The sequence below is a fragment of the Triticum urartu genome, chromosome 3A, assembly GCF_056163025.1.
Source record: "Triticum urartu cultivar PI428250 chromosome 3A, HENAU_Tu73, whole genome shotgun sequence".
In the NCBI taxonomy this organism is placed as follows: domain Eukaryota; kingdom Viridiplantae; phylum Streptophyta; class Magnoliopsida; order Poales; family Poaceae; genus Triticum; species Triticum urartu.
Window position 1 is genome coordinate 55488023 of NC_141875.1, and position 23305 is coordinate 55511327.

Genomic DNA, 23305 nt, shown 5'->3' on the forward strand with positions numbered 1-23305 from the left:
TTTTGGGCCTTCTCTTTTTTTTGGCCTATTTTTCTATTTTTTTATTTTTCTTCCGGAGTCTCATCCCGACTTGTGGGGGAATCATAGTCTCCATCATCCTTTCCTCACTGGGACAATGCTCTAATAATGATGATCATCACACTTTTATTTATTTACAATTCAAGAATTACAACTCGATACCTAGAACAAAGTATGACTCTATATGAATGCCTCCGACGGTGTACCGGGATGTGCAATGACTCATGAGTGACATGTATGAAAGAATTATGAACGGTGGCTTTGCCACAAATACAATGTCAACTACATGATCATGCAAAGCAATATGACAATGATGGAGCGTTTCATAATAAACGGAACGGTGGAAAGTTGCATGGCAATATATCTCGGAATGGCTATGGAAATGCCATGATAGGTAGGTATGGTGGCTGTTTTGAGGAAGGTATAAGGTGGGTTTATGGTACCGGCGAAAGTTGCACGGTACTAGAGAGGCTAGCAATGGTGGAAGGGTGAGAGTGCGTATAATCTATGGACTCAACATTAGTCATAAAGAACTCACATACTTATTGCAAAAATCTATTAGTTATCGAAACAAAGTATTAGGCGCATGCTCCTAGGGGGATAGATTGGTAGGAAAAGACCATTGCTTGTCCCCGACCGCCACTCATCAGGAAGGCAATCAATAAATAAATCATGCTCCGACTTCATCACAAAACGGTTCACCATACGCGCATGCTACGGGAATCACAAACTTCAACACAAGTATTTCTCAAATTCATAACTACTCAACTAGCATGACTCTAATATCACCATCTTCATATCTCAAAACAATCATCAAGTATCAAACTTCTCGTAGTATTCAATGCACTTTATATGAAAGTTTTTATTATATCCCTCTTGGATGCCTATCATATTAGGACTAAATTCATAACCAAAGCAAACTACCATGTTGTTCTAAAAGACTCTCAAAAGTGAAGCATGAGAGTTCATTAATTTCTATAAAATAAAACCACCACCGTGCTCTAAAAAGATATAAGTGAAGCACTAGAGCAACAACAAACTACTCCGAAAGATATAAGTGAAGATCACTGAGTAGTCGAATAATTATGCAACTATGTGAAGACTCTCTAACATTTAATAATTTCAGATCTTGGTATTTTATTCAAACAGCAAGCAAAGCAAAATAAAATGACATTCTAAGAATGGCAAACATCATGTGAAGAAGCAAAAACTTAGGATCAACCGAAACTAACCGATAGTTGTTGAAGAAGAAAGGTGGGATGCCAACCGAGGCATCCCCAAGCTTAGATGCTTGATACTTCTTGAAATATTATCTTGGGATGCCTTGGGCATCCCGAAGCTTGAGCTCTTGTGTCTCCTTAATTCCTCTCATATCACGGTCTCCCTAAATCTCAAAAGCTTCATCGACACAAAACTCAACAAGGACTCGCGAGATAAGTTAGTATAAACCAATGCAAAAACCTTATCATACTATACTGTAGCAAATCACTAAAATTATTATTCAACATTGCATACTAAATGCCTCTGCATATGTGGGTGGGACAGTAGCAAATTTCCCTCAAGTGGATGACCTAAGGTTTATCAATCCGTAGGAGGCGTAGGATGAAGATGGTCTCTCTAAGCAACCCTGCAACCAAATAACAAAGAGTCTCTTGTGTCCCCAACACACCCAATACAATGGTAAATTGTATAGGTGCACTAGTTCGGCGAAGAGATGGTAATACAAGTGGTATATGGATAGTAGATAGTTTTTGTAATCTGAAAATATAAAAACAGCAAGGTAACTAATGATAAAAGTGAGCACACACGGTATTGCAATGTGTTGAAACAAGGCCTATGGTTCATACTTTCACTAGTGCAAGTTCCCTCAACAATAATAACATAATTGGATCATATAACTATCCCTCAACATGCAACAAAGAGTCACTCCAAAGTGACTAATAGCGGAGAACAAACGAAGAGATTATGGTAGGGTACGAAACCACCTCAAAGTTATCCTTTCTGATCGATCTATTCAAGAGTCCGTAGTAAAATAACACGAAGCTATTCTTTCCGTTCAATCTATCATAGAGTTTGTACTAGAATAACACCTTAAGACACAAATTAACCAAAACCCTAATGTCACCTAGATACTCCAATGTCACCTCAAGTATCCGTGGGTATGATTATACGATATGCATCACATAATCTCAGATTCATCTATTCAAACCAACACAAAGTACTTCAAAGAGTGCCCCAAAGTTTCTACCGGAGAGTCAAGACAAAAACGTGTGCCAACCCCTATGCATAGGTTCATGGGCGGAACCCGCAAGTTGATCACCAAAACATACATCAAGTGGATCAATAGAATACCCCATTGTCACCACGGGTATCCCACGCAAGACATACATCAAGTGTTCTCAATTCCTTAAAGACTCAATCCAATAAGATAACTTCAAAGGGAAAACTCAATTCATTACAAGAGAGTAATGGGGGAGAAACATCATAAGATCCAACACAAAGGGAGAGCAAAGCTCGCGATACATCTAGATCGTATCACCTCAAGAACACGAGAGAGAGAGAGAGAGATCAAACACATAGCTACTGGTACATACCCTCAGCCCCGAGGGTGGACTACTCCCTCCTCGTCATGGAGAGCGTCGGGATGATGAAGATGGCCACCGGAGAGGGATTCCCCCTCCGGCAGGGTGCCGGAACGGGTCTAGATTAGTTTTCGGTGGCTACAGAGGCTTCTGGCGGCGGAACTCCCGATCTATTGTGCTCCCCGAAGTTTTTAGGGTATATGGGTATATATGGGAGGAAGAAGTACGTCGGTGGACCTCCGGGCTGTCCACGAGGCAGGGGGCGCGCCCCCCACCGTTGTGGGCAGCCCGAGACTCTCCTGGTCCAACTCCGATACTCCGTGGGCTTCTTCTGGTCCAAAAATAAGTTCCGTGGAGTTTCAGGTCAATTGGACTCTGTTTGATTTTCCTTTTCTGCGATACTCTAAAACAAGGAACAAACAGAAACTGGCACTGGGCTCTAGGTTAATAGGTTAGTCCCAAAAATCATATAAAATAGCATATAAATGCATATAAAACATCCAAGGTTGATAATATAATAGCATGGAACAATAAAAAATTATAGATACGTTGGAGACGTATCAGTGAACCGGTGCTTGGGTACTGCCCTTCCTTGGACAAGCATCCCACTTATGATTAACCCCTGTTGCAAGCATCCGCAACTACAAAGGAAGTATTAAGGTAAACCTAACCATAGCATGAAACATATGGATCCAAATCAGCCCCTTACGAATCAACTCATAAACTAGGGTTTAAGCTTCTGTCACTCTAGCAACCCATCATCTACTTATTACTTCCCAATGCCTTCCCCTAGGCCCAAACAATGGTGAAGTGTCATGTAGTCGACGTTCACATGAAACCACTAGAGGACAGACAACATACATCTCATCAAAATATCGAACGAATACCAAATTCACATCACTACTTATAGCAAGACTTCTCCCATGTCCTCGGGAACAAACGTAACTACTCACAGATCATATTCATGTTCATAATCAGAGGAATATTAATATGCATAAAGGATCTGAACATATGATCTTCCACCAAATAAACCAACTAGAATCAACTACAAGGAGTAATCAACACTACTAGCAACCCACAGGTACCAATCTGAGGTTTTGAGACAAAGATTGGATACAAGAGATGAACTAGGGTTTGAGAGGAGATGGTATTGGTGAAGATGTTGATGGAGATTGACCCCCTCCCACTGAGAGGGTCGATGGTGATGACGATGGTGATGATTTCCCCCTCCCAGAGAGATGTTTCCCTGGCATAACAGCTCCGTCGGAGCCCTAGATTGGTTCCGCCTCGTGGCGGCGGAGTTTCGTCCCGTGAGCTTGCTTATGATTTTTTTTCTCAAACGAAAGACTTCATATAGCAGAAGATGGGCACCGGAGGCCTGCCAGGGGGCCCACGAGATAGGGGGGCGCGCCCCCACCCTTGTGGCCAGGGTGTGGGCCCCCTCTGGTAAATTCTTTCACCGGTATTTTTTATATATTCCAAAACATGCTCCCGTGAAGTTTCAGGACTTTTGGAGTTGTGCAGAATAGGTCTCTAATATTTGCTCTTTTTCCAGCCCAGAATTCCAGCTGCCGGCATTCTCCCTCTTCATGTAAACCTTGTAAAATAAGAGAGAATAGGCATAAGTATTGTGAAATTATGTGTAATAACAGCCCATAATGCAATATATATCGATATAAAATCATGATGCAAAATGGACATATCAACTCCCTCAAGCTTAGACCTCGCTTGTCCTCAAGCAGAAGCCGATAACGAAAAATATGTCCACATGTTTAGAGATAGAGGTGTCGATAAAATAAAATACGGACATGAGGGCATCATGATCATTCTTATAATAGCAACACATATATATATATATCAAGTATGCATCAGAAACTTTATTGAAAACTAACAAACTATAATCGCAGTCATTGAAGCAATTGCAATTTATCATAACATCGGAAAGAGTCAATATAAGAGCTTTTCAGCAAGTCCACATACTCAACTATCATTTAGTCTTTCACAATTGCTAACACTCATGCAATATTTATGGGTATGAAGTTTTAATCGGACACAGAGAAATATAGGGGCTTATAGTTTTGCCTCCCAACCTTTTACCTCAAGGGTAATGTCAACAATAATAGTTCATGAAAACTCACATCCAATTAGCTATATATATCAGGTTTTTTAAAACACATAGTGCTTGCCAAAGGATAAAATGTAAAAAGGAATGGTGAAAATCACCATGACTCTTGTATGAAGTATAAGACAAAAGTAAAAGACAGGCCCTTCGCAGAGGGAAGCGGAGGCTGTCATGTGCTTTTATGGTTGGATTCACAAAATTTTAATGCGAAAAATGTCACTTTATATTGCCACTTGTGATATGGACCTTTATTATGCAATCTGTCGCTTTTATTTCTTCCACATCACAAGATCGTATAAAGCTTATTTTCTCCACACTAATAAATCATACATATTTAGAGAGCAATTTTTATTGCTTGCAACAATGACAACTTACTTGAAGGATCTTACTCAATCCATAGGTAGATATGGTGGACTCTCATGGCAAAACTGGGTTTAAGGATTTTTGGAAGCACAAGTAGTATCTCTACTTAGTGCAAAGAATTTGGCTAGCATGAGGGAGAAAGGCAAGCTCAACATGTTGGATGATCCATGACAATATAATTTATTTCGGATGTAAGAAAGCATAACCCATTACGTTGTCTTCCTTGTCCAACATCAACTTTTTAGCATGTCATATTTTAATGAGTGCTCACAATCATAAAAGATGTCTAAGATAGTATATTTATATGTGAAAACCTCTCTTTCTTTATTACTTCCTATTAATTGCAACGATGACCAAAACTATGTTTGTCAACTCTCAACAACTTTTATTCACCATACTATTTATATGTGAAGTCATTACTCTCCATAAGATCCATATGATCTCTTTATTTCTTTTTATTCTTTCTCTTCTCTTTTATTTTTATTCCCTCCAGATCATGGCAAGATAATCAGGTCCTTGACTCATAACTAATCTTTATTATATATAGCTCACGAACTCGATTACATAGAAGGATCATAAAGCAAAACTCAAAACTTAATCATACTAAAAACTTTATTCTACTAGATCAAGATATTATCAAAAGGATCAAACTAAGAAAAACGGTTAAGATAAAAAGTGTGATGGTTATACGATACCGGGGCACTCCCCCAAGCTTGGCAGTTGCCAAGAGGAGTGCCCATACCCATGTGTTTATGACTCTTTCTTCGGAGGTGAAGGAGATGGTGATGATGATGAAAATTGTGCCTTCAGCTTTTTCATATTGTAATTGAGAAGAGCGATCTCCTCCTTTAAATCATCGACCTCCGATTCCACCTTCAGGATCTTGTCACATAAATCTCTTTTGCTTTTCTGCCGAAAACGAGAAGGAATAGATCGTTTGTTAGACAGTTTAGCCTCTTAGGGACACTAGACTTCTTGAACTTCACGTGCATATCCCCAAGTTGAGGTAGAGGAACCTCCTCCTCCTCCTCCGAACTTGAATCATTGATCCTTCTTAAATGAGCATCCTCCTCATCATCCGTAGTTCGACCACAAGGAGATAGGTCCCCATAGATCTTTGGGTCAGCAATGAGGTGTGAGACATAGCTCTCTCCATCGGAGTCTTGAGATGACATCTTGCTCTAAATCTGCAGCAGAAACAGCTCGAAACAAAAAACACAGGATATTGCGTGGTACGGTGGTCAAAACCTTCGGGAGATTATATAATGAATTTTTACCGACCAAAAGAAGTATCGTGCAAGAAAACGGAGTCCGGAGAGCACACAAGGTGCCCAGGGGGTAGGGCGCGCCCTCCACCCTCGTGGAAGCCTCGTGTCCTTCCTGGACTGCTTCTTATTTTCCTATTTTCTTAAATATTCCAAAATGGAGAAAAATTGCTATTAGAACTGTTTTGGAGTCGGTTTACTTACCGTACCACAACCTCTTCCTTTTCAGAGTCTGAAATGTTCTGGAAAGTGTCCCTTATGTATTCCTCCGGGGTTACGATTTCAATAACATTAGTTTCAACATTTATGGGATTACCTGAGATATAGTGTTTGATTCTTTGACCATTCACCACCCTCGGATTTGTGCCTTCGAAGTTGTTGATTTTTATGGCACTAGAACGATAGACCTCCTCGATGACGTAAGGACCTTCCCATTTAGAGAGGAATTTTCCTGCAAAAAGATATTAAACGAGAGTTGTATAACAATACATAATCACCTACATTAAACTCACGTTTTTGTATCCTTTTGTCATGCCATCTTTTAACTTTTTCTTTAAACAGTTTGACATTCTCATAGGCCTGGGTTCTCCATTCATCAAGTGAGGTAATGTCAAATAGTCTCTTCTCACTGGCAAGTTTGAAGTCATAGTTGAGCTCTTTAATGGCCCAATATGCCTTATATTCTAGTTCGAGAGGTAAGTGACATGCTTGTTCATAAACCATTTTATACAGAGACATACCCATAGGATTTTTACATGCAGTTCTATGAGCCCATAATGCACCATCAAGTTTCTTGGACCAATTCTTTCTAGATCTATTAACAGTCTTTTGCAAAATTAATTTAAGCTCTCTATTACTCAATTCTACTTGACCACTAGACTTTGGATGATAAGGTGATGCAATTCTATGATTAACATCATACTTAGCAAGCATTTTACGAAAAGCACCATGAATAAAATGTGAACCACCATCGGTCATTAAATATCTAGGGACTCCAAACCTTGGAAAAATAACTTCTTTAAGCATCTTAATAGAGGTGTTATGATTAGCACTACTAGTTGGAATAGCTTCTACCCACTTAGTAACGTAATCAACAGCAACTAAAATATGTGTATACCCATTAGAGGAAGGAAACGGTCCCATGTAATCAAAGCCCCAAACATCAAATGGTTCAATAACAAGTGAATAATTCATATGCATTTCTTGACGTCTACTAATATTACCGATTCTTTGACATTCATCACAAGACAAGACAAACTTACGGGCATCTTTAAAGAGAGTAGGCCAATAAAAACCGGACTGCAATACCTTATGTGTAGTTCTATCTCCAGCATGGTGTCCTCCATAAGCCTCAGAGTGACACTTGCGTAGGATCTGTTCCTGTTCATGCTCAGGTACACAACGTCTAATAACCCCATCTACTCCTTCTTTATAAAGGTGTGGGTCATCCCAGAAGTAATGTCATAAATCATAGAAAAACTTTTTCGTTTGCTGATATGTGAAACTAGGTGGTATAAATTTAGCAACAATATAATTAGCATAATCAGCATCCCATGGAGCAGTACGAGAAGAATTTATGACAGCTAACTTTTCATCAAGAAAGCTATCATCAATAGGTAGTGGGTCATCAAGAACATTCTCTAACCTAGACAAGTTGTCTGCAACGGGCTTCTCAGCTCCCTTTCTATCACTAATATGCAAATCAAATTCTTGTAGTAAGAGAACCCATCTAATAAGTCTAGGTTTAGCATCTTTCTTTTCCATAAGATATTTAATAGCAGCATGATCAGTGTGAACTGTTGGGGAACGTAGCAGAAATTCAAAAATTTCCTACGTGTCACCAAGATCTATCTATGGAGAGACCAGCAACGAGGGGAAGGAGAGTGCATCTACATACCCTTGTAGATCGCTAAGCGGAAGCGTTAAAGTGAACGGGGTTGATGGAGTCGTACTCGTCGTGATCCAAATCACCGATGACCAAGTGCCGAACGGACGGCACCTCCGCGTTCAACACACGTACAGCCCGGTGACGTCTCCCACGCCTTGATCCAGCAAGGAGAGAGGGAGAGGTTGAGGAAGACTCCATCCAGAAGCAGCACAACGGCGTGGTGGTGATGGAGGAGCGTGGCAATCCTGCAGGGCTTCGCCAAGCACCACAGAAGAGGAGGGAGAGAGAGATGCAGGGCTGCACCAACGAGAGATCGAATCACGTGTGTTATGGGCAGCCCAATGCCTCAATATATATAGGGAAGGGGAGGGGCTGCGCCCCCTCCAGGGTTCCCACCCCTAGGGGGGGCGGCAGCCCTAGATGGGGATCAAGGATGGCGGCCAAGAGGGGGAGAGGAGAGGGAGGCGCACCAATATGGGCCTTAAGGCCCATATCACTTAGGGTTTGCCCCCTTTCCACCTCTTAGGCGCCATGGGCCCTTGTGGGAGGCGCACCAGCCCACTAAGGGGCTGGTCCCTCACCACTCTTAGCCCACGCAAGCCTCCGGGGTTGGTGGCCCCACTTGGTGGACCCCCGGGACCCTCCCGGTGGTCCCGGTACATTACCGATAAACCCCGAAACTCTTCCGGTGACCAAAACAGGACTTCCCATATATAAATCTTTACCTCCGGACCATTCCAGAACTCCTCGTGACGTCCGGGATCTCATCCGGGACTCTGAACAACATTCGGTAACCACATACAAACTTCCTTTACAACCCTAGCGTCATCGAACCTTAAGTGTGTAGACCCTACGGGTTCGGGAGACATGCAGACATGACCGAGACGTTCTCCGGTCAATAACCAACAGCGGGATCTGGATACCCATGTTGGCTCCCACATGTTCCACGATGATCTCATCGAATGAACCACGATGTCAAGGACTTAATCAATCCCGTATTCAATTCCCTTTGTCTATCGGTACGATACTTGCCCGAGATTCGATCGTCGGTATCCCAATACCTTGTTCAATCTCGTTACCGGCAAGTCTCTTTTACTCGTTCCGTAACACATCATCCCGTGATCAACTCCTTGATCACATTGTGCACATTATGATGATGTCCTACCGAGTGGGCCCAGAGATACCTCTCCGTTTACACGGAGTGACAAATCCCAGTCTCGATTCGTGCCAACCCAACAGACACTTTCGGAGATACCTGTAGTGCACCTTTATAGTCACCCAGTTACGTTGTGACGTTTGGCACACCCAAAGCATTCCTACGGTATCCGGGAGTTGCACAATCTCATGGTCTAAGGAAATGATACTTGACATTAGAAAAGCTTTAGCATACGAACTACACGATCTAGTGCTATGCTTAGGATTGGGTCTTGTCCATCACATCATTCTCCTAATGATGTGATCCCGCTATCAACGACATCCAATGTCCATGGTCAGGAAACCGTAACCATCTATTGATCAACGAGCTAGTCAACTAGAGGCTCACTAGGGACATGGTGTTGTCTATGTATCCACACATGTATTTGAGTTTCCTATCAATACAATTATAGCATGGATAATAAACGATTATCATGAACAAGGAAATATAATAATAACTAATTTTATTATTGCCTCTAGGGCATATTTCCAACAGTCTCCCACTTGCACTAGAGTCAATAATCCAGTTCACATCGCCATGTGATTAACACTCAAGGTCACATCCCCATGTGACTAACACCCAAAGAGTTTACTAGAGTCAATAATCTAGTTCACATCACTATGTGATTAACACTCAATGAGTTCTAGGTTTGATCATGTTGCTTGTGAGAGAGGTTTTTAGTCAACGGGTCTGAACCCTTCAGATCCGTGTGTGCTTTACAAATCTCTATGTCATCTCCTAGATGTAGCTGCCATGTTCTATTTGGATCTTATTCCAAATAACTGTTCTACTATACGAATCCAGTTTACTACTCAGAATAATCTGGATTAGTGTCAAAGTTTGCATCGGCGTAACCCTTTACGACGAACTCTTTTACCACCTCCATAATCGAGAAAATTCCTTAGTCCACTAGTTACTAAGGATAACTTTGACCACTGTCCTGTGATCCGTTCTTGGATCACTCTTGTACCCCTTGACTGACTCATGGCAAGGCACACTTCAGGTGCGGCACACAACATAGCATACTGCAGAGCCTATGTCTTAAGCATAGGGGACGACCTTCGTCCTTTCTCTCTATTCTGCCGTGGTCGAGCTTTAAGTCTTAACTTCACACCTTACAACTCAGGCAAGAACTCCTTCTTTGACTGATCCATCTTGAACAACTTCAAGATCATGTCAAGGTATGTGCTCATTTGAAAGTACCATTAAGCGTTTTGATCTATCCTTATAGATCTTGATGCTCAATGCTCAAGTAGCTTAATCCAGGTTTTCCATTGAAAACACTTTCCAAATAACCCTATATGCTTTCCAAAAATTCTACGTCATTTATGATCAACAATATGTCAATAACATATACTCATCAGAAATTCTATAGTGCTCCCACTCACTTCTTTGGAAATACAAGTTTCTCATAAACTTTGTATAAACCCAAAATCTTTGATCATCTTATCAAAGCATATATTCCAACTCCAGATGCTTACTCCAGTCCTTAGAAGGATTGCTGGAGCTTTGCATACTTATTAGCATCTCTCAGGATTGACAAAACCTTCCGGTTGTATCACATACAACCTTTCCTCAAGAAAATCGTCGAGGAAACAATGTTTTTGACATCCTATCTGCAAGATTTCATAAATAATGCAGTGACTGCTAATATAATTCCAACAGACTCTTAGCATCGCTACGAGTGAGAAAATCTCACCGTAGTCAACTCCTTGAACTTGTCAGAAAACATCTTAACGACAAGTCGAGCTTTCTTAATGGTGACATTTACCATCATTGTCCGTCTTCCTTTTAAAATCCATCTACACTCAACAGCCTTACGACCATCAAGTAGTTCTTCCAAAGTCTACACTTTGTTTTCATACATGGATCCTCTCTCGGATTATATGGCCTCAAGCCATTTATCAGAATCCAGGCCCACCATCGCTTCTCCATAGCTCGTAGGTTCATTGTTGTCTAGCAACATGACTTCCAAGACAGGATTACGTACCACTCTGAAGTAGTACGCATCCTTGTCATCCCACGAGGTTTGGGAGTGACTTGATCCGAAGTCTCATGATCAATATCATAAGCTTCCACTTCAATTGGTGTAGGTGCCACAGGAACAACTCTTTGTGCCCTGCTATACACTAGTTGAAGTAACGGTTTAATAACCTCATCAAGTCTCCACCATCCTCCCACTCAATTCTTTCGAGAGAAACTTTTCCTCGAGAAAGGACCCGATTCTAGAAACAATCCTTTATTGCTTTCGGATCTGAGACAGGAGGTATACCCAACTGTTTTTGGGTTGTCCTATGAAGATGCATTTATCCGCTTTGGGTTCGAGCTTATCAGCCTGAAACTTTTTCACATAAGCGTCGCAGCCCCAAACTTTTAAGAAATGACAGCTTAGGTTTCTCTAAACCATAGTTCATACGGTGTCATCTCATCGGAATTACGTGGTGCCCCTTTTAAAGTGAATGTGGTTGTCTCTAATGCTTAACCCATAAACTATTGTGGTAATTCGATAAGAGACATCATGGTATGCATCATATCCAATAGGGTGCAGTTATGATGTTCGGACACACCATCACACTATGGTGTTCCAGGCTGTATTAGTTGTGAAACAATTTCCACAATGTCTTAATTCTGTGCCAAACTCGTAATTCAGATATTCATCTCTATGATCATATCATAGATATTTTATCCTCTTGTCACGACGATCTTTCAACTTCACCCTGAAATTACTTGAACCTTTCAATAATTCAGACTCGTGATTCATCAAGTAAATATACTCAACATCTACTCTAATCATCTGTGAAGTAAGAACATAACGATATCCACTACACGCCTCAGCACTCATTGGACTGCACACATCAAAATGTATTACTTCCAACAATTTGCTTTCTAGTTCCATTTTACTGAAACCGAGGCTTTCAGTCATCTTGCCCATGTGGTATGATTTGCATGTCTCAAGTGATTCAAAATCAAGTGAGTCCAAACGGTCCATTTGCATGGAGTTTCATGCATACACACCAATAGACATGGTTCGCATGTCTCAAACTTTTCAAAAACGAGTGAGCCCAAAGATCCATCAACATGGAGCTTCTTCATGCGTTTTATACCGATATGACTTACGTGGCAGTGCCACAAGTAGGTGGTACTATCATTACTATCTTTTGGCATGTACATGTGTATCACTACGATCGAGATTCAATGAACCATTCATTTTAGGTGTAAGACCATTGAAGGTATTATTCAAATAAACAGAGTAACCATTATTCTCCTTAAATGAATAACCGTATTGCGATAGACATAATCCAATCATGTCTATGCTCAACACAAACACCAATCTCGATGGTAGAAGGAGCGTACGATATTTGATTATATCAACATTGGAAACACTTCCAACACATATCATCAGCCCACCTTTAGCTAGTCTCCATAGCTTTTATTTCGAGTTACTAACACTTAGCAACCGAACCGGTATCTAATACCCTGGTGCTACTAGGAGTACTAGTAAAGTACACATCAACACAATGTATATCCAATATACTTCTATCGACCTTGCCAGCCTTCTAATCTACCAAGTATCTAGGGTAATTCTGCTCCAGTGGTTGTTCCCCTTATTACAGAAGCACTTAGTCTCGGGTTTGGGTTTAACCTTGGGTTTCTTCACTAGAGCAGCAGCTGAATTGCCGTGTCATGAAGTATCCCTTCTTGCCCTTGCCCTTCTTGAAACTAGTGGTTTCACTAACCATCAACAATTGATGCTTCTTCTTGATTTCTACTTTCGCGGTGTCAAACATCGCGAATATCTCAAGGATTATCATACATGTCCCCGATATATTATAGTTCATCACGAAGCTCTAGCAGCTTGGTGGTAATGACTTCGGAGAAACATCACTATCTTATCTGGAAGATCAACTCCCACTAGATTCAAATGATTGTTGTACTCAGACAATCCGAGCACAAGCTCAACAATTGAGCTTTTCTCCTTAGTTTGCAGGTTAAGAAAATCGTCGGAGGTCTTATACCTCTTGACGTGGGCACGAGCCTGAAATCCCAATTTCAGCCCTCAAAACATGTCATATGTTTCGTGACGTTTCAAAAACGTCTTTGGTGCCTCAACTCTAAACCGTTTAACTGAACTATCACGTAGTTATCAAAACGTGTATGTCAGATGTTCGCAACATCCACAGACAACGTTCGAGGTTCAGCACACTGAGCGGTGCATTGAGGACATAAGCCTTCTAAGAAGCAATGAGGACAATCCTCAGTTTACGGACCTAGTCCGCATAATTGCTACTATCAACTTTCAACTAATTTTTCTCTAGGAACATATCTAAACAGTAGAACTGAAACGCGAGCTACGACATAATTTGCAAAATCCTTTTGACTATGTTCAGGATAATTAAGTTCATCTTATGAACTCCCACTCAGATAGACATCCCTCTAGTCATCTAAGTGATTACATGATCCGAGTCAACTAGGCCGTGTCCGATCATCACGTGAGACGGACTAGCCAACGTCGGTGAACATCTTCATGTTGATCGTATCTACCATACGACTCATGCTCGACCTTTCGGTCTTCTGTGTTCCGAGGCCATGTCTGTACATGCTAGGCTCGTCAAGTCAACCTAAGTGTTTGCATGTGTTCCGAGGCCATGTCTGTACATGCTAGACTCGTCAACACCCGTTGTATGTGAACGTAAGGATCCATCACACCCGATCATCACGGCGTGCTTAGAAACGACGAACTGTGGCAACGGTGCACAGTTAGGGGAGAACACTTCTTGAAATTTTAATGAGGGATCATCTTATTTACTACCGTCATTCTAAGCAAATAAGATGTATAAACATGATAAACATCACATGCAATCAAATAATAGTGACATGATATGGCCAATATCATATAGCTCCTTTGATCTCCATCTTGGGGCTCCATGATCATCATCGTCACCGGCATGACACCATGATCTCCATCATCATGATCTCCATCATCGTGTCTCCATGAAGTTGTCACGTCATCTATTACTTCTACTACTACAGCTAACGGTTAGCAATAAAGTAAAGTAATTACATGACGTTTATGTTGACACGCAGGTCATAAATAAATAAAGACAACTCCTATGGCTCCTGCCGGTTGTCATACTCATCGACATGCAAGTCGTGATTCCTATTACAAGAACATGATCAATCTCATACATCACATATATCATTAATCACATCCTTTGGCAATATCACATCACATAGCATACCCTGCAAAAACAAGTTAGACGTCCTCTAATTGTTGTTGCATGTTTTACGTGGCTGCTATGGGTTTCTAGCAAGAACGTTTCTTACCTACGCAAAGACCACAACGTGATATGCCAATTGCTATTTACCCTTCATAAGGACCCTTTTCATCGAATCCGATCCGACTAAAGTAGGAGAGACAGACACCCGCTAGCCACCTTATGCAACTAGTGCATGTCAGTCGGTGGAACCTGTCTCACATAAGAGTACGTGTAAGGTCGGTCCGGGCCGCTTCATCCCACGATGCCGCCGAATCAAGATAAGACTAGTAACGGCAAGCATATTGAACAAAATCAATGCCCACAACTACTTTGTGTTCTACTCGTGCATATAATCTACGCAATAGACCTAGCTCATGATGCCACTGTTGGGGAACGTAGCAGAAATTCAAAATTTTCCTACGTGTCACCAAGATCTATCTATGGAGAGACCAGCAATGAGGGGAAGGAGAGTGCGTCTACATACCCTTGTAGATCGCTAATCGGAAGCGTTAAAGTGAACGGGGTTGATGGAGTCGTACTCGTCGTGATCCAAATCACCGATGACCAAGTGCCGAACGGACGGCACCTCCGCGTTCAACACACGTACAGCCCGGTGACGTCTCCCACGCCTTGATCCAGCAAGGAGAGAGGGAGAGGTTGAGGAAGACTCCATCCAGCAGCAGCACAACGGCGTGGTGGTGATGGAGGAGCGTGGTAATCCTGCAGGGCTTCGCAAAGCACCACAGAAGAGGAGGGAGAGAGAGATGCAGGGCTGCACCAACGAGAGATCGAATCACGTGTGTTATGGGCAGCCCAATGCCTCAATATATATAGGGAAAGGGAGGGGCTGCGCCCCCTCTAGGGTTCCCACCCCTAGGGGGGGCGGCAGCCCTAGATGGGGATCAAGGATGGCGGCCAAGAGGGGGAGAGGAGAGGGAGGCGCACCAATATGGGCCTTAAGGCCCATATCACTTAGGGTTTGCCCCCTTTCCACCTCTTAGGCGCCATGGGCCCTTGTGGGAGGCGCACCAGCCCACTAAGGGGCTGGTCCCTCACCACTCTTAGCCCACGCAAGCCTCCGGGGTTGGTGGCCCCACTTGGTGGACCCCCGGGACCCTCCTGGTGGTCCCGGTACATTACCGATAAACCCCGAAACTCTTCCGGTGACCAAAACAGGACTTCCCATATATAAATCTTTACCTCCGGACCATTCCGGAAATCCTCGTGACGTCCGGGATCTCATCCGGGACTCCAAACAACATTCGGTAACCACATACAAACTTCCTTTACAACCCTAGCGTCATCGAACCTTAAGTGTGTAGACCCTACAGGTTCGGGAGACATGCAGACATGACCGAGACGTTCTCCGGTCAATAACCAACAGCGGGATCTGGATACCCATGTTGGCTCCCACATGTTCCACGATGATCTCATCGGATGAACCACGATGTCAAGGACTTAATCAATCCCGTATTCAATTCCCTTTGTCTATCGGTACGATACTTGCCCGAGATTCGATCGTCGGTATCCCAATACCTTGTTCAATCTCGTTACCGGCAAGTCTCTTTTACTCGTTCCGTAACACATCATCCCGTGATCAACTCCTTGATCACATTGTGCACATTATGATGATGTCCTGCCGAGTGGGCCCAGAGATACCTCTCCGTTTACACGGAGTGACAAATCCCAGTCTCGATTCGTGCCAACCCAACAGACACTTTCGGAGATACCTGTAGTGCACCTTTATAGTCACCCAGTTACGTTGTGACGTTTGGCACACCCAAAGCATTCCTACGGTATCCGGGAGTTGCACAATCTCATGGTCTAAGGAAATGATACTTGACATTAGAAAAGCTTTAGCATACGAACTACACGATCTAGTGCTATGCTTAGGATTGGGTCTTGTCCATCACATCATTCTCCTAATGATGTGATCCCGCTATCAACGACATCCAATGTCCATGGTCAGGAAACCGTAACCATCTATTGATCAACGAGCTAGTCAACTAGAGGCTCACTAGGGACATGGTGTTGTCTATGTATCCACACATGTATCTGAGTTTCCTATCAATACAATTATAGCATGGATAATAAACGATTATCATGAACAAGGAAATATAATAATAACTAATTTTATTATTGCCTCTAGGGCATATTTCCAACATGAACAGTTGCTTTAGAATCAACAGTATAAGGTCTGAACTTATCACAAGCAAATATAACTGCTAAAAATTCCTTTTCAGTAGTAGCATAATTTCTCTGGGCACTCTCTAGAGTTTTACTAGCATATTGGATAACATTTAATTTCTTATCAACTCTTTGTCCTAGAACATCAACTACATCATAATCACTAGCATCACACATAATTTCAAATGGTAAATTCCAATCAGGAGGCTGAACAGTGGGTGCAGAAATCAAGGCTTTCTTAAGTATTTCAAATGCTTCTACACAATTATCATCAAAGACAAAATGAACATCTTTTTGTAAGAGATTAGTTAGAGGCCTATAAATTTTTCAGAAGTTTTTAATGAACCTCCTATAAAAATCGGCATGACCAACGAAACTTCTTATACCTTTAATGTCCTTAGGACACGACATCTTTTCAATAGCATCAACTTTAGCTTTATCAACTTCAATACCTCTTTCAGAAATTTTATGCCCCAAGACAATACCTTCATTAACTATAAAGTGGCACTTCTCCCAATTCAAGACAAGATTAGTTTCTTCACATCTCTGCAAAACTCGATCAAGGTTGCTTAAGCAATCATCAAAAGAAGTTCCATAAACGGAAAAATCATCCCTGAAAACCTCAACAATCTTTTCACAAAAGTCAGAGAATATAGCAGTCATACATCTTTAAAAGGTAGCAGGTGCATTGCATAAACTAAAAGGCATACGTCTATAAGCAAAGGTACAAAAAGGGCAAGTAAAAGTTGTCTTTTCTTGATCTTCTTTTGACACAGGTATTTGAGAAAAACCAGAATAACCATTTAGAAAGCAAAAATGTGTATGTTTGGATAATCTTTCTAGCATTTGATCAATAAAAGTAGCATGCCCATCGATATTATCGGACAAGAGATCTTTCACCATAGCAATACTAGGTTCAACTTTAATTTGCTCAGGGGGTGTAGGTGTTCTAGTATTACTTTTACGAACCACAGTTGAAGCTTTAGCATGATACTTTATTCTAACAGGGAAAGGTGGTTTCTCAATATAAGCAGTAGGAACAACAGGATCAACATTATAAGTGATAATATTTTCTTCAACTTTAATAGGTGCAACTACTTTTACTTAAATGGGAGGATTATATTTAAACCACTTCTCCTTAGGGATGTCAACATGAGTAGCAAAGGATTCACAAAAATAAGCTACTATCTCAGAGTCAAGTCCATATTTAGTGCTAAATTCACGAAAAGCATCGGTATCCATAAAAGACTTAACACAATCAAACTTGGGTGTTATACCTGACTCCTTACCTTCGTCAAGATCCCAATCTTCAGAGTTGTGTTTAATTCTTTTCAATAGTTTTCATCATAAAAGAACCAGTACAAGAAGTATCGAGCATGGAGCGATTGTTGAGAGAAAGCCGAGCATAAAATTTTTGAATAATAATTTCTCTTGAGAGCTCATGATTGGGGCATCAATATAACATTGACTTAAGCCTCCCCCAAGCTTGAGCGATGCTTTCTCCTTGGCGAGGCCAAAAATTATATATATAATTACAATCACGATGAACAAGATGCATAGGATAAAACTTCTGATGAAATTCCAATTTCAATCGGTTGCAGTTCCATGATCCCATATCATCACATAGCCTAAACCATGCCAATGCCTTTTCCTTCAAAGATAAAGGGAAGACCTTCTTCTTGATAACATCCTTGGGCATACCTGCAAGCTTAAATAATCCACAAACTTCATCCACATAGATTAGGTGCAAATCGAGATGTAATGTTCCATCACCTGTGAAAGGATTAGCTAGCAGTTTCTCTATCATACCCGAAGGAATTTCAAAGTAAACATTTTCAGTAGGTTCAGTAGGTTGAGGAGCAACTCTTTGCTCTGCTGGTCGGGGTTAAGATACCCCGAACAAGCCCCTCAAAGGATTACTTTCCATAGTAACAAGTGATAGTAAATTTCAGCATGCTATATAAATATTTCCTTACCAAATTCCACCTACCAAAGGCGCTTCACTACCCGACAACGGCGCCAGAAAAGAGTCTTGATGACCCACAAGTATAGGAGATCTATCATAGTCCTTCCGATAAGTAAGAGTGTCAAACCCAACGAGGAGCATAAGGAAATGATAAGCAGTTTTCAGTAAGGTATTCTCTGCAAGCACTGAAATTATCGGTAACATGTAGTTTTGTGATAAGATAATTTGTAACGGGTAACAAGTAATAAAAGTAAATAAGGTGCAGCAAGATGGCCCAATCTTTTTGTAGCAAAGGACAAGCCTGGACAAACTCTTATATAAAGGAAAGTGCTCCCGAGGACACATGGGAATTATCGTCAAGCTAGTTTTCATCACGTTCATATGATTCGCGTTCGGTACTTTGATAATTTGATATGTGGGTGGACCGGTGCTTGGGTACTGCCCTTCCTTGGACAAGCATCCCACTTATGATTAACCCCTCTTGTAAGCATCTGCAACTACAAAAGAAGTATTAAGGTAAACATAACCATAGCATGAAACATATGGATCCAAATCAGCCCCTTACGAAGCAACTCATAAACTAGGGTTTAAGCTTCTGTCACTCTAGCAACCCATCATCTACTTATTACTTCCCAATGCCTTCTCCTAGGCCCAAACAACGGTGAAGTGTCAAGTAGTTGATGTTCACATGACACCACTAGACGAAAGACAACATACATCTCATCAAAATATCTAACGAATACCAAATTCACATGACTACTTATAGCAAGACTTCTCCCATGTCCTCAGGAATAAACGTAACTACTCACAAATCATATTCATGTTCATAATCAGAGCAATATTAATATGCATAAACGATCTGAACATATGATCTTCCACCAAATAAACCAACTAGCATCAACTACAAGAAGTAATCAACACTACTAGCAACCCACAGGTACCAATCTGATGTTTTGAGACAAAGATTGGATACAAGAGATGAACTAGGGTTTGAGAGGAGATGGTGCTGGTGAAGATGTTGATGGAGATTGACCCCCTCCCGCTGAGAGGATCGATGGTGATGATTTCCCCCTCTCGGAGGGATGTTTCCCCGGCAGAACAGCTCCGCCGGAGCCCTAGATTGGTTCCGCCTCGTGGCGGCGGAGTTTCGTCCCGTGAACTTGCTTATGATTTTTTTCTCAGACAAAAGACTTCATATAGCAGAAGATGGGCACCTGAGGCCTGCCAGGGGGCCCACGAGACAGGGGGCGCACCCAGGGGGTAGGGCGTGCCCCCCACCCTCGTGGCCAGGGTGTGGGCCCCCTCTGGTAAATTCTTTCGCCAGTATTTTTTATATATTCCAAAACGTGCTCCCGTGAAGTTTCAGGACTTTTGGAGTTATGCAGAATGGGTCTCTAATATTTACTCCTTTTCCAGCCCAGAATTTCAGCTGCCGGCATTCTCCCTCTTCATGTAAACCTTGTAAAATAAGAAAGAATAGGCATAAGTATTGTGACATTATGTGTAATAACAACCCATAATGCAATAAATATCGGTATAAAAGCATGATGCAAAATGGACGTATCAGAGGATGAGATAGAGTATCATGCAGTGATTGCCTATACTAAGGCAAAAGCGCTTCGGTCTGAAATCCAGAAAGCCTGGAAGTTGCCGACGGAGGAAAAATTTTAGTACACCGGAGATGACTGGCTATTGTGCCTGTTGAGTGCATGTGACGAAGTAACTAGAAGGAGAATCCTTCTAATAATCTAGAGAGCATGGCATGTCCGCAACAACAGTGTGCATGAGGAAGGTAAAGCTTCAGTTACTGTCTCTGTGGAATTCTTGAAGAAGTACGAAATAGAAGTGATCCAGTGCATGGAGCTGCAAGGCGATGAAAAAGGAAAACAAACCTTGTTCCCTGACAGCAAAGTGAGTGTCGAACAGACTGCCAAACCCAAGCATTGGGCAGCCCCTCCGGTTGGCTGGTGGAAACTGAACACAGACGCAGCATTCATGTGCAGTGATGGACAAGCGTCTGCCGGATGGGTCGTCAGAGACCAGCTTGGTGTAGTGGCTCTTTCGGGCTGTCGGAGGCTGGAGGCGTGTGCAAATGCAGAGGAAGCGGAGGCCTTGGCCCTAAAGTATGGCCTGCAGGAGCTAGCCGCTAGATTCAGAGGCAAAGTCATAGTGGAGACTGACTGTGCTTCTCTTGCACTACTAAAATCTGAATCACCGAACAAATCAGCCCTGCACCATACCATTGCTGATATTAGACTTGCCATGCAGAACTTTCAGGAGATTGCAATCTCAGTGATCAGCAGAACCTACAACAGTGTGGCGCACGAGTTGGCGGCCCTCGCCCGAGTGCATGGCGATTGTAGCATGCTTGCTATTGTTCCTACCGATATCCTTCCCTTGGTTACCAGGGATTGTAATAGTTGTTTGATCAGGTTGTAAGCCCCTGGTGGCTTTCCTAAAAAAAACCTTTCATCCACTACTGGTTTGTGAGGGCATCTGCAATGGAACTCTTCTTATTTGAGCTTGGATGGAAGAGGTTCGAAATAACCAGCGATCGGACTAGCAACTCACCTTGCAACCATTGCCAAGCTTGATCAAGGTGGACGCATCCAAGAGGCAAATATGATCCTTATCACATCGGATCGTCGTGCCCACTCGAGGTCTAGCAACATCAGTCCACCCAAACCATGCAACAGAAGATCATGCCCAAGGTGTTTAGGCTTGCAAATTGTGGCCCAGTTGACATGGCATGCACCACCCAAAAAAAATTTGGGGGGGGGGGGGGGGGGGGGAGGGGGGATGTGCTATGTCTCTTGTCAACCAGAGGAAGGGCTCTCACCCACGACATGTTACCATTGGTCGGGCCAGGTAGCGTTGATTGCCAGTTATTTTAGTGAGAGATCAAAGTACTTCGTTAGGCTTCAGGATTCGCCGGTTTAGCACCTTTTGGTTTCTTACTTTCTGCTTTTATATTTCACTTGTATTTTCATTTTCTAGTTTAAGATAAACCTGTATTTCAAAAAAAGTGAAACTCTTGGTTGTTTAAGAAAAAAATGTCCATGTAATTTGAAAAACAAATCTTCATGTATCATAAAAAATGATGAATGTGTGTTCAACTTATATTTGAAAATGTTCATTGTTTATGTAAAAAAATCAACACGTATTTATAAAACTGCTCGTTGTGTATTTCAAAGATATTCAACATGTATTTGTACAATGTTGACGTCTATTTAAAAACTTCATATTTAGAAGTATTCACATTTCTTTTAAAGTGGAAATGGGAAATAGAAAATAATAAAAGAAGACATAAAATAAATAGGGAAAACAAAAATAATAAAACAGAAGAGAGAGAGTAGAAAATAATAAAAGAAGACAGAAAATAAATAGGGAAAACAAAAATAATAAAACAGAAGAGAGAGAGAAAAAATAAATTGTAAAAGAAAAAGGAAAGGAAAAAACAAAGAAAATGAAAACAAGAAAAGGACAACAAATTGAAATAAGAAGTAGAACAAAACAATTAGAACAAGGAAAAAGAAAAACTGCACCGATCAGTCCATGCAAACGAGCGCAAAAGCCCAAACGCACAGTAACAGAACCCATTGGAGAGGTCGCTACGGACGATACATAGAGTTTGGGCTTAAAAAAAAGACTTATAGTGACTTTGTGGGCGATTTGGCATGTGCGGAGGAAGCTGATCAATGAAGGTGAACATCAGAGTCCAATGTCCACACATATGTTCATAAATCGATACCTGAACGACCTCGAGATCGCAATCCCACATCTTTAGGTGAGGCCATCGGTGCAAGCACCTGCAGTAGCCAGAAGTTGGATCCCGCCACAGCCGGGGAATCACAAACTGAATGTAGATGCCGCAGTTGACAAGAATGGTCAGATGGGAGCTATATCGGTCGTGTGCCGCAACGAGGATGGTTTTATATGTGGGTTCATCGGCTCTTGTTTTCCAGGGGTTGACGGATCCTACAATTCTTGAAGCTCTTGCTTGGCGTGAAGTTCTCCCCTAGCAAAGGATCTCATGCTGCAGCGATTCACAGTTGCCTCGGACTGTAAACGGTAGTAATGGACATCCACAATGGCACCATGGGCCCTATTGCATCGATTGTGAAGGAGATAGAGGAAACTTCTAGGGATTTTATTTCTTGCAATTTCGTTTTTGAAGGTAGGCTTTCGAATACGAAAGCACATAGGCTAGCTATAAATATGCTCTACACCTAGATGAGGGACGCCATTTGTGGCTGCTCCACCCTCATGACATTTCTGTTATTCCTGTAGGTTGAGTCATTGACCAATAAAGCAAAGCATGTGTTATCCCTAAAAAAAAGGAGGGTGCCTTCGGTCCATCACTTAATTTCCGAAGGTTCCCTTAAAAAATTATTTCTTTTTTTGAACACAATACAATATAGACGCAGACACTCATTCCTATGAACACATGCACGTACATCC